The 12,486-nt window shown below is 41.2% G+C and overlaps 1 protein-coding gene across 10 annotated transcripts in view; it reads right to left on the reverse strand.

Annotated features, from left to right (window-relative positions):
• LOC123030648 (speckle type BTB/POZ protein) overlaps nucleotides 1–6,028 on the reverse strand; it is a 122,122-nt gene extending 116,094 nt beyond the window's left edge. For 6 of the 10 annotated variants that reach the window (XR_006416135.1, XR_006416133.1, XR_006416134.1 and 3 more), the window contains exon 1: nucleotides 5,067–5,245. The gene's annotated coding sequence lies outside the window, so the exon portion shown is untranslated. The other 4 variants (XM_044444744.1, XM_044444748.1, XM_044444745.1 and 1 more) reach the window with 4 other exon arrangements.
• Nucleotides 6,029–12,486: the final 6,458 nt, after the last annotated feature.

The following is a 12,486-nucleotide window of genomic DNA, read 5'->3' on the forward strand; positions in this document are numbered from 1 at the left end:
TTCCTGACCAGTAAATCATGTCTATGCTATTTAAGCATACCTGATTAACCCCACCCATTGACAGCACAATTGACAGCACACAGACATCACAGAGTATAGGTTGTAATCACAGCACACAGCAGTCAGGAAGTACATATTCACCTATTTATATTTTGCCTTTTTTTCCTTCCAAAGAACTCAAGGTGACTTCCATAATTCTCCTCTTCCTCTCAATCTTACAACAAATCTCTTCACAATGACCACCCTGTGAGCTTGGCCTGACATGAGTGAGCTCCATGTCTGAGTGGGGATTAGAACCCCGAGTCCCAGCTCCAGTCTTAACCACTACATCACACTAGCACTCTTATGGGTCAGCCCTATGCCTGTACCAGCAGTCATCAATGGTGGAAAAGGAAGCATAACCTGAACTGTTTTAAAATGTTATCAAACTTGAACAGGCTCTGGCATTGCCTTTAAACAGCACAGTATTGAATCACGGCCTGCACATGATTTAACTTGCCATTAAACTTAATCTGGTCTTACCATTTAAACTGGTCTTACAAAAGAGGAAAAACTACCATCATAATGCACTTTCTGTACCACAGACTCAAAGCCAATGGCATTAAATTCATGTGAGAGAGGAGGGAGGTAAGCATGAGTTCTACTGCTCTTACTCTAATCCAGCCTTTTTTCAAGCTGGCAACCTCCAGTTGCTTTGCTCAGGAATCCTGACCACTGGCTATGCTGGCTCAAGCTGATGCTAAAGTGATCATGTTTTGAACTTCATTTCGCATCACAGGTCTTGAGGCTGTGGTACAGAAAGATCAATAGCTAATAGGAAGGCTTCTAATTAGTTAGCAAGGTTAACTGTTGGCTGCTTCACAAATTAATAACCTATAGTGCCCAGGTTCAAATGTGATGAGGCAATCCCATCCTCCCAGTCATACCATGAATATTCAAAAAGGCAACAAAGCACGCCCAGCAAGCATCACAGCAAATTTGGGGTTAATTAACCTACAGTTTACCACTATTATTTAGTAACAGACCCTGAGTTTCAGTTACAAGCGCCACATGGACGAAGAAAAAGTGATATTTACAAGGCAACAATGTGCCAGTAAACATTTTTAGCAGCCTGCCTGTCCACATATACCTATGCAATTCATTTCTCACACATCCACGGCCAGAAAGAATAAAGCGGCTCTTCCAGGTCATACAAACTGTCTTGCCTTTCACCTGTGCTACTGTGATGCGTGGAACATTCTGTGCTGAGGGGGAAGGATCATTCATAGTGCTGACAAAGCAGCCAACTTTGACATGCTGTGATCTAGCAGACTGGTGGAAGGCCCAAACCTGAATTATTTATTCAGTAAACCAGGATATCAAAAAGAGTGTTTCACAGAGACAGTTTTGACTACTGGATGGTATAAAAATGAAATAAATAAACATGCAAGACAAACATTTCTCAGGTGTGACCTTCTTTCTTTGCCCCTCCCATAATGTTTTGATCAGGCTATGAGGCCCTCTTACACCTGCTTTAACTACATCTCTATAAAGGTGTCATTCCTCATGACAACTGTCAGAGCTCACATAGGCAAGCAGAAGCACCTCATGAAACGTATATGGTTGGAAGGCAATACTTAGGACTGCAAGTGGAGATCAAATGTGAGAACGCTTCCACATTTAAGGTAGTGCCTACACATTTAAAACTGTCATATCAGAGAAGTTTCAGGCAAGACTTCCCCGGGCATGTTCATACTGAAGGAGTATGGCATAATTTAAGTGGAAGAACATTCTAATATTAGACTGCATCTGCAATCCGAAATGATGTAGTCCAGGACTAAACAGCTTCTGGTAAGCTTCAGACATTATGGCATAGAAATCACAGCATCCACCATCACTGGCTGTGCTAACTACAGCTACTGGGAGATTTGTCCCTCCAGATGTTTTGGTTTAAAAGTTGCCCACCTGTGGTATATGCCAACAACAGATTAATCATTTGGTACTTCTATTTTAACTCTCAGCATCAGGTGTTTAAAGGGAAATGGGGGTGAGGTCAACTATTTTTGCTTATCCAAGAATTTCTATTTTTGAAAACCCCAAACTTGTTCTGCCGCTATCATTTCCTTTCAGTTTCTCTTGGAGAAGGGTCAGACCAAGCCAGGTAAGTTTCCTGTTCCTCCATTACCTACTTTGGAATGCTCAAACAACTAGTCTTAATATACAAAGATTTGTTTTAAGAACATCTGAGGACCTCATAATCACTTTAGCAACCTTTTGCTTAGAACACCCCAAAAGAATCCCATAATGCTTTAGGGCTAGGCCAGCTGAAAAAGGAACAAAGGAGAAAGGAACAGGCTAAAGCAGGGGTCCTCAAACTTTTTCACCAAGGGGCCAGTTCAAAGGTGCCGGTGCTGGGCACAGGCCAGAAAGGTGGTGCCAGCAGTGTGCGCGGACCAGTGTGGAGGCAGGAGTGGGGAGGCGCATGCAGGCATGCGCACTTAGGTGGGGGCTAGGCGTTCAGCAAGGCGGGGGCGGGCATGTGCGGGGAGGGGCGGGGAGGGGGGCGCAAGAGGCAGAGGCTTGCTTGCTTGGAGATTGTTTTCTCTGAGTGAGCAAACCGCTATCTCCCCATGGGTGAGGTGGGCAGCAGGTCCAAATGGGCATGGCGGACCGGATCCAGCCCCCAGGCCGTAGTTTGAGGACCCATGGGCTAAAGGAACATGAGGTGCTTGCTGCATTTGAACACTCTACCCCTAGAGGACTGATATCAATGGCTCTGTGGGAAAGGAGGAATGAAGGAGACAGGATCTGGTCTAGAGAACATCAGGGTCCGCTCCATTTGGATTGTCCTCCCACTAGATAAGGGACCATTCCACCAGCCCTACTAAAAATCTTTTTGTTTCCTTTTCCCTCACATTCCCTTTTTCCTTGTGTATCACATCTTTTAAATTATCTTTATATTTTTAAGCCTGTGGGCAGGGACTGACATTGTCAGCTTCCCTGGTGGATTGTATGGTGACCCAGGAGCCTTTATTTGGGCTGAATGGGATAAAAATGCTATTATTAATAATAACTGAATCATCGTTGAACAGCTCTTTGAATTATGCTTTTGTAGCTTATGTTTGCTATTTCACAAACTATCAATTATTTCTGAATATCCCTGGTTCATTAATGTTCCATAAAGCCCACCTCTTCAGAGGGGCCATTATTTTGGATTTTTTAAAAATCCTTGCAAAATAACTGTAAAAAAAATCCTAGTTCACCTATTTTGCTAGCTCTCCTGCCTACACATTTCAGTGTTAATAATGTGTGGCAGGAAATAAAACAAGAACCAAAATAAGAACTTCCTTGCCGAGGCAATTGGAAGCAACTCATACTTGTCATGGGTGACCCAGCTGAGTGGCTGTTTAGAACCCTTTTAACCTATCATTCTCACCTTCATCCTGCATATTATGCCGTTAACCTTACCCACTGGCTCTAGTAAGTAACCTATCCCTAAATCTCCTTACAACTTAGTGAGAATTGTTGATAGCATGATCTGGCATAATACCAGGTCATCATGACTTTCTTTTGTTCCAAACCACACAAGGTTTCACTCTGAACCTTCTCTCCACCCCTTTCCACATGTAATACAACACAACCTGATCTGAATTCTCTCTCCAACATTAAGTGCTTCCTTTCATTTGGTGTGACAGAATACCAAGGTAAGGCACTATGACAGGATTCAGATTCAGTCCCTAGCTGTAGAACTGCCCTCCCCTGAAGAATTTCAAACCTCAATATACCTTGCAAGTGAAGGAAAATCTCTGTTTAAACAAGTTGTCATGGATGAGTAAAGGGTGTGCGTGTAACAGCTTATGGAGAGGAGATGTAACTATAGTTTAATATAGCTTTTAATTCTCATTACCATGAGCTTTGAAGGATTCATGAATCAAAAAACTAAATGAAGTTTCTTGTTTATCAAGTCATTCTTTAATCCAGCACCACCCTTTAACAAGCAACTCTGTCTGAATTTGATACTGGTCCTCTGTAGTTTCATAAGTCTGGGTAAGCTACACAAGTGCTACCAAGACATAAGCCAGAGAGCATTTCTTCAAAACGAGAAAAGCTTACTGGCCTAAAACTGGAAAGGGCTGTCTAGTTCTTTTGTGCGATGGTTTAACCAGACTTTACTACTGTCAGATACTATATAAGAAAAGAGGGTCTTGGGTAAACAGAGGTACTGTGGTTCAGTGGTAGTGTACCAGATTTGGATCACTCCCAGGCATCTCTAGGTAGGGCAGAAAAAGCCTGCTTGAAACCCTAGAAAACTACTCCCAATGAGTGTCAACAAAACTGGCAGGTGGATCAATGGTCCGACTTAGTATAAGGCCACTTCCTATATTTCCATGTCTTCAACAGCTGCAGAGTTCAGCAGCTGCAGTCTTGCCCATCACTGAAGTACTGTTACAGGTGAAACCACACCTGCTGAACATTCTCCTTCATTTAAGTCCATCACACAATATAGCAACCACATCACATACTTAATACAGCAACCCAACTTATATTTTCTCTCAGACTATGTCTGATTGGTGGTAAAGAAAATTACAACACAGTTAATAAGCCTTTCTTTCTCTCCACCTGTTTTTCAGACTAACCCATTCACCATTAAAAGTTATTTCAATAAAGTGTCACATACTGTACCAGATCACTGATTTGAAAAGCAAAGTGAAGAAAGTGCTGCTGCTTAGCTTTCTCATCCATCCCAGCTTAAAGGCTCTAAGTTTTAATCCATAAATTCAAAGGGAAGTATACCTAACCCAAACATTACTAATCCTTACAAAAAACTACAAAACTTGTAACAACTGTACAAATGAGGGAAGCAAAGGAAGAGTTTCTTGACCAAAGGCTGCCACTCTTTTACTCTCTCCAGATGTCAACAGCAATTTTATACCAACACTTTCCAGCAACTAAATGGTACAGATCTCAGTCAAGGTTTAGCACCACTTCAGCCCCCAATTCTGTTATTAACATAATAAACACAAGCTTACTTCTCCTACCTACTTTCCTCACTTACCAGAAAGGGAGTCAGGATGAGGGACTCTTACCTGTTGGCCTCAGTAAGTTACTTCTGCCACTTTGTTCTCTATCAGGATAAACAGCAGTATGCCAGTAACCCAGGTAGATGGGGATAATAACAATCACATGGATAATTTCCCTCCCCACTCCACCACCATTGCTAGGTCCTGGCCTCTTCTTCGTTTCCCCTTGTGAAAAGCAGCAACAGGACTCACAGCTCACTATTTGGCAGCATGTCTCCCTCTTGCAATTCTTTCCCCCTTACGTAGCTGTAGAGGATCATTATTCCGCAAGGCCCCTGCAGCAACATCATGCGCATGCGCAACAGGATGAGGCGGGAGGACGGGAAACTAGGAAGCTAGAGGATGTGACTGTTCTTCTTTAATTCCCTTTTGCGCAGGCGCAAAGCCTCAGCACGCCACAAAACTTTTTTCATCGCATGCGTGCCCTGCACTTCACCTGCGCCTTCTTCTCCCAACAGCGGTTCCATCCGAAGCGCCTGCGCAGTCTCCGCAAACCTTTGAATGAAAGCGCACGCGCCATAATCCCGACGGCCGAAACCTCACCGCCGCGCATGCGCAGCTTTTATCCGAGGGATCTTCCCATCTGCCCCGCCCCTTCTCCCTGCGTCAGGCCCTTCAGCTCGTTATTTTGCAACCAGTCGCCCACTGGCGTTATGTATTCCTCCCTCCTTGTCCCTACAATATGGTGAATTATAGCCATCGCCCATTCCACCTCACCTGCTAGTGATAAGCGGTGGCTGCGGCCGTCCCCTTGTGGACTCCTCATAGCGCCCTGACCTGACACATCCGGGACTCTCGGGTGACGTTACCACGACGCTCCGATCATGGGGAGGGAGAGGGCGAGCAAGCGCCCACAGGCGGCATTGCGCATGTGCGGTAAGGGACTTACCCCGGAAAAGTGGCGGGGAAAACCCGCCAAGCGGTTACTTGGGATTAAAAGGAAAAGGACGGCAGCAGGACGTGGTCGGCCTCGCGTGTGCGGTGCGTAGAGTTGCTGCGGGGAGGGGGCTGACCGCTCTTCATGGTGGGCGGGAAAGACTTTCCTCAGGAGTCTTTAATCCCTGGTTCGGGACTTGGATATATCATTCACGACCTCAATAAAAGCCTCACACACTACTGTTATAAACAACGCAAAGTGTACCAACTCTGTTTGACAAAAGCACCAAGTCTGTTTCCTTTCGGTAAAAAGGACTACCATAGTTATTTTTAAAAAATTGTGATCCATGAGAAATAACAGCAAAATCCACAGTTGAACAAGACCTATTCTAGAGCCAACCTGATAAAGTGCCTTAAGACTCCTTGTCTAAAACTGTCTAAAGGTGCAATCCTATGCATATTTAGACAAGATAACAACCGACAAATCACAGTGGGTTTGGCTGGGGAACACTGGGAACTGGAGGACTTGGTTACCTTAACTGGAGTTTGTGATTCTTCCCGTGGTTGTGATCATTCATTCTAGAGACTTTTAGTATTGGGCGGCATATGAAAATTATATATAAATAAATAATAGCTCACAATAAGGTTCATAAAATATACCTTTTGTAGTCAAAGTTATTCAGGGTTGGGCTGGGTTCAAGGCAAGCAGGTGAGGAGGAGGAGAAGGCTCTTAGAATATTTTCATCACAGAGAAGAGACAAAATTTGAGCAGAAGCAGCTTCTCAACTAAGGGTGCACAAATGACAGGCTCTGATATTCTTTCTATGGAGAAGGCAGCTGCATCCTCTTTTAGAAGCTGCAATGGGATTCTGCATGCAGTCCTATTCAGCATCCTTCATCTTTGCTGTTCATGAAATCTCAGATACAGTATTAGCTCCATTGCTAAGGATTAGAAACCTTTGCCCAAAGCTGTAAAAACCATTCATTTTGAGTGCCCTGTGGGGTAAGGGCAGTGCGAGCACGGGGGGGGGGGGGGTCAGAAACAGGTAAAGTACATGTTAAAATGTTTCTTGATTTTGTTTCTGAATATTTTATGATATGAGGTTTTGCTTTATTTTATACAAAACATTTTATATCATTAGAGACATCTAATGCCTCTACAGTAAGGCAGAATATAACTTGGCTCAACAAATATTAAAATAATAAAACTAAAAATTTCATTATTTGACATGAAATAAAAAGAGCAGGAAACTGTGAATAGACATTGTATTGTTTACACCTTCTTCTAAAATGAGGTATCCAGACTGGTGCCAGTCTAATTTATTTACAGTTCAATCCTATCCATCTTTAGACAGAAAAATGTGTACACTGGCAGGAGCATGCTGAGAGTTATAGGCCTTTTAAATTTTCATTTATTTATTCATTTCTATACTGCCCCACAGCCAGCGCTCTCTATGCAGTTTACCACAATCCATGAAACAGACAATACAAACACAATAAAATATCAGAAATCAGAAAAAAATGTTAAAAGGATTAAAATACCTAAATAGATAAAAACAAAGAATGACTCTGCAAAACATCTGGGATGGGTAATCCCCCTCAAGAACTGGGTGACCAAGTAAGTCTTTAAAAGCCTTGAAAAAGAAGGCTGTCTTGGAAGGCTCTGGAGGTTAAACATAATATTCAAATACTATGCTTCTAAGGCATCAGTTTTCTTCATCACAGCTTTCTTCGCTGAGCGACTTTCACACTGATACATAGTGATTGGGAATGCAATAGTTTGGATGATCTTGACTTTGGTCTCCAATAACACATCCTTGCACTGGATTATCTTTTCTAGTTCATTGCTTACTTCCAAATCTCAGTCTTCTAATTTTTTGGCTGCAGCTTCCATTTGAATTGATGACTGATCCAGGGTATGCAAAATCTTTCACAATTTCAGTTTCTTCATTGTTGACATTAAAGTTGTCCAGTTCTTCTGTAGATTTTTTTTAATGTTCAGCTACAGTCCTATTTTTGCACCTTCTTTACTTTCATCATAATTAATTGCTTATTTTTTCTAGCAATACAGTATCCTCTGTATTTCTTAAATTATTTATGTATCTTGTACCAATGTTCATTCCCCTTTCTGATCTAATTTAGCTTTCCTTATGATATGTGCTGTGTACAAATTGAACAGATCTGGGGATAAAATATACCTTTGTCTGATGTCTTTGTCTATAGAAAACCATTCTGTTTTTCCATATTCTGTCCTAACAGAAGTTTCTTATCCATGATATAGGTTACACATCAAGGGAATAAAGTGCTGAGGCACACTCATTTCTTCAGAACCATCCATAGCTTCTCATGACCCACACAAAGGCTTCGCTGTAGTTCATAAAACATACACAGATCTTCTGAAATTCTTTTCTGTACTGCTCTAGTCAATGTATACTTGCAATATGATTTCAAGTGCCTCTTTCTTCTTGGAACTCAGCTTGAATGTCAGGCATTTCTCACTCCATATAGGTAAATTTCTTTGTTGCAACGCATTACTGAAATTCACCTATAGCTCCTGAACTCTTTTGCATCTTCTTTCTTGGGGACTGGATTGTATATTGAATGTATCCAATCTGTGGTCCATAGTTTTGTTTTCCATATTAGTTGGCACATTCTTGTTTGTGTTTGGGCTGATTAATCGCTGCAGCTAGGAATTGTTTTCTTGGTACCCCACCTACTCCAGGGGCTTTATTCTTTCCAAGTACATTCAGAACAGCTTTCACTTTACTTTCTAATATTTCAGGTTCTTCTTCATAAAATTCCTCCTTGGGTAATTCTGTTATCCTTTTGTTTCATTTATATAGTTCTTTCCCATAAAAGAATCACCACATATTCTGCATAGTGCTTCCACTTGTTTTTATTTTATCTTGGCCAGATAGCATGTTTCCCTGTGGTCTTTCAGCATTCCTAATCTAGGGTTAAATTTCCATTTGATATCTTGGCTCATCTGAAAGAGGTATCTTGTTTTTCCTCTTTCATTGTTCTATTTCTTTTTACTGGCCATTGGAATACTTATTTTTGTCTCTCTGTGATAGTTACTGGAAAGTTGCATTTAGGAGTCTGACCCTGTTTCTGTCACCTTTTGCTTCTCACATGAACTTAGCCATTGTGAGTATTTCTTCCATCATTCATCTAGGCTTCCCCCCTTTTGTTACAGTTTTGCATTCTTCTCTATCTCTGGTTTCTGTCAACAGTTCTTCTGCTTTATAATAAGTCGAGTTCGATATTACAAAACTTTTCTGTATGTGTACTTTAGATTCTTCAGAAATGTTTATGTTGCATTTTGTTGTTTAAGGTGATAACATTAGTGTTTAAAGCCCTAAACGGCTTGGGGCCAGGGTATCAAAAAGAACACCTCTTTCCTGATGACCCCTTAAATCTGCATCTGAGGCCCTTCTGAGGGAGCCCCCTCCTCAGGAGACAAGGAGGGTAGCAACAAGAAGGGCCTTTCTGGGAATGGCACCTTGACTTTGGAATGTGCTCCCTAGAGAGAGTCACCTGGTGCCTTCTTTATACTCCTTTCAGCACTAGACAAATGCCTTTTTATTTTACTGGAATTTTAATTGTTAGTCTATTTTAATGGTATTTTAATAGAATGTAGTATGCCTTTTATGAAATTATTAGTTCTGTTAAGATGAGGTAGGGCTCACTTTTATTGTTCTATTATTTGATTTCTGTGTTTTTATATTGTTTTTATATGGTCTTATTGTTGTAACTCCCTCAGGGAATCATGTGGCTAATGGACTGGGCTAGAAATAAATAAATATATATATAATTTTGGCACTGTGCTTCTGTTAATGATTTTTTCAGCTTTTTTGCTATTAAAAGTTCAATGACACTACCACAATCTGCTTCTGGTCTTGTTCTGGCAGCAAGAATACAGCTTCTTCCTACTTCTGTTTATGTAGTCTATTTGATTTCTGTAATAGCTGTCTGGTGATATACATGTATACAGTTGTCTGGTTGGTTGCCTGAAATACGTATTTGCAATAAACAGATGGTTGGCTTCACAGAACTCTATAAGTTATTCTTCTGTTTCATTTCTGACCCCTAGTCCAATTTCTCCCACAACATTTGATTCTGTCTTGTCTCCTACTGTTGTGTTCCATGATTATCAGGAAGTCTTGTTTTGGTATGTTATCAATTTTCTCTTGGATACTTGCATATTTTTTCAATTTCTTCTTCAGCATCTGTTGCTGGAGCAAAGACTTGGATGATAGTTATGTTGATATGCTGACTTTCCATTATAGCATCCCACTGCCACATGTTGCCTCAGTATTAGAACCACTCGACCTCATGTGAGCTTGTCATTTCTAGGATAAAGCACTTTGACTGAAAATGTGCCATTCCACTTACAGCAAATACTTCAACATTTAACCATTCAGTTTCTTGCTTTATGAGTTCTCCTTTGGCTTGACTCATACTTCTCACATTATGTGTTGTGTAATGCAGCATCAGACTTACCTTTTGCCTTTGTGCATGTCAGTCACTGAACTTCCTTTTGGCTTTGATCTAACTGCAACATTTGTGACAGCGCTATTTGTACTTGTCCTTTGCTGATTGAATGCCTTCTGCCTTGAGTCTTATCTTCTGGCACTATCTGTTGTTTTGCCATAGGGTTCAAATGTGGTTCACCATTGCCTACTTCTACAGTTCAGTACTACACAGTTAGCTTGAGCATCACTGCTGTGGTCTGTGAAAGATCCTGTGCCAGTGCCAGAGTTAGCCAGCACTGCTCGGTAGCTGCCCATCACTGTTACAGACATCCATTCTCTTCTGTTGATATGACCATTCCTCCTGGATATATATCCTGGTATGGCAGCTTTGACCATTCTGCCTTGGGTAATCTTGCTAACTGACCAAACTACTGAGCACATCTGGCTCCTTGGCAGCTTTGCTCTCATCTTCTCTGACATTCTCATAACCCCTCACTCCATTAAAATGTGCATGCAGGAGGAAATAATTGTAGGGGGGAAAGGGTTAACTTCCCCCTCAAATTGTCCCTGTGCAGTATTAATCTCTTTTAAAAAGCTCAACTGATGTCAATGCAAGCTCTTAAAAAATGAATTGCTGTATTTGGTATGTGGGACATGACAGGGCTAAGGAAAGGAGGGTGCTGGCTAGTGGGTGTACATCCAGTCTATAAGCCACTGGTTCCCCACCCATGGTCAAGAAGAAAGAAGTCAACAAGGTTACAGCTTCTCCAAAAGTGAGTGAACAACTCTGGGAAAAGATGTCAGCTTAAATATGTTAAGACAACCTGTTTTCTCTCCATAACAAGGTGTGTTGTGTGATGTCCATATTGACTGTCCTCAGAGGCTGAAGAGATAGAAGTTAACCATGACATGTTTTCAAAAATTCAAGATACATTTTGGATCTTAAGACAAGTGTGCAGGCCAGTCCCACATGGAAGCATCTGTGTTTGGAACTTAACCTCACAGCACATCTCTGCTGTATGGGTTTGACACTGGCATCCACGTGGGAGCTACAGAAAAGCTCCACTGCCTTGCTTGAGCTTTACATTCTTAATGATCATCTGAACAATGTGAGACAGGTTGGGATTTTTTCTTTCCCTTCTTTGAAAACCTGCAGTGGATGTCATGACTGACCATTGACATAGCTTTGGTTGTGGCATTTCAACAGCATTTTGTCTTACCAAGTTTTTAAACCAATGCCCTTGAAAGCAGTTGCTTGTGTGTATTTTTAACAGCAACTGCTTTTTGAATATTCACTTCCTCTTCAGTTTTTAATTATTTTGTTCCTCCGTTTTTCCCTTTCAATTTGCTAAAAACCTAGAAATGTAATTAGAGGGAGGCAGGGCTGGAGAAAAAAAAGGCTGCCAGCATTTCTACATCATGATTAAATATATCAGTCGTTCCTTTAGTGACAGAATAAAAAAGAAAAAGAAAGAAAGAAAGAAACCCACCAAACAGGATTCTTGTAATTATCTCCCCGTTATCCAGGAAAGAATCAGTAGCACATACAGATAGACTTATTGAAAATGCAGTACTAATTAAAAACTCATAAACTCCAGACGATCAAAGCTTTACAAAAACCACAGTTATTTAATTATTTCCTCTATTCACTAATCTTTGTTTTAGCAAAACAAACAAAAACTATTCCAAACAAAACCCCACCACTCCTTCGCTGGAGGGACTTAATAGGACTTTTATCTATGCAACAGTCAGAACAGACAATGGAAGCTCAATTTGATTCACCTTTCCTTATGCCACTGGGAAATCTTCACAACTGATTTTTCTGAAGGTAATCTAAAAAGGAATGTTTTGATGTGTTCAAAAGCTGCGCTGAGCTACATTCAGAAGAGTTTTCATTTTAAAAATGCACTTGTCTCTTTCTCTCTCTCTCTCTTCAAGTGTTTAATTTCCAAAAAGAGAGGTGCAGTATCAACTACTCAGCAGGAGCCCAGAGGCTCTCACATCTCCTTTATTAGTTCACGTGCTGCCAAGCTGATCATCTGGTGACCACCACTCCACTCTCAGATTAGCCCCTG

Source organism: Varanus komodoensis, unplaced genomic scaffold, assembly GCF_004798865.1.
Source record: "Varanus komodoensis strain SLA01 unplaced genomic scaffold, ASM479886v1 scaffold45, whole genome shotgun sequence".
In the NCBI taxonomy this organism is placed as follows: Eukaryota; Metazoa; Chordata; class Lepidosauria; order Squamata; family Varanidae; genus Varanus; species Varanus komodoensis.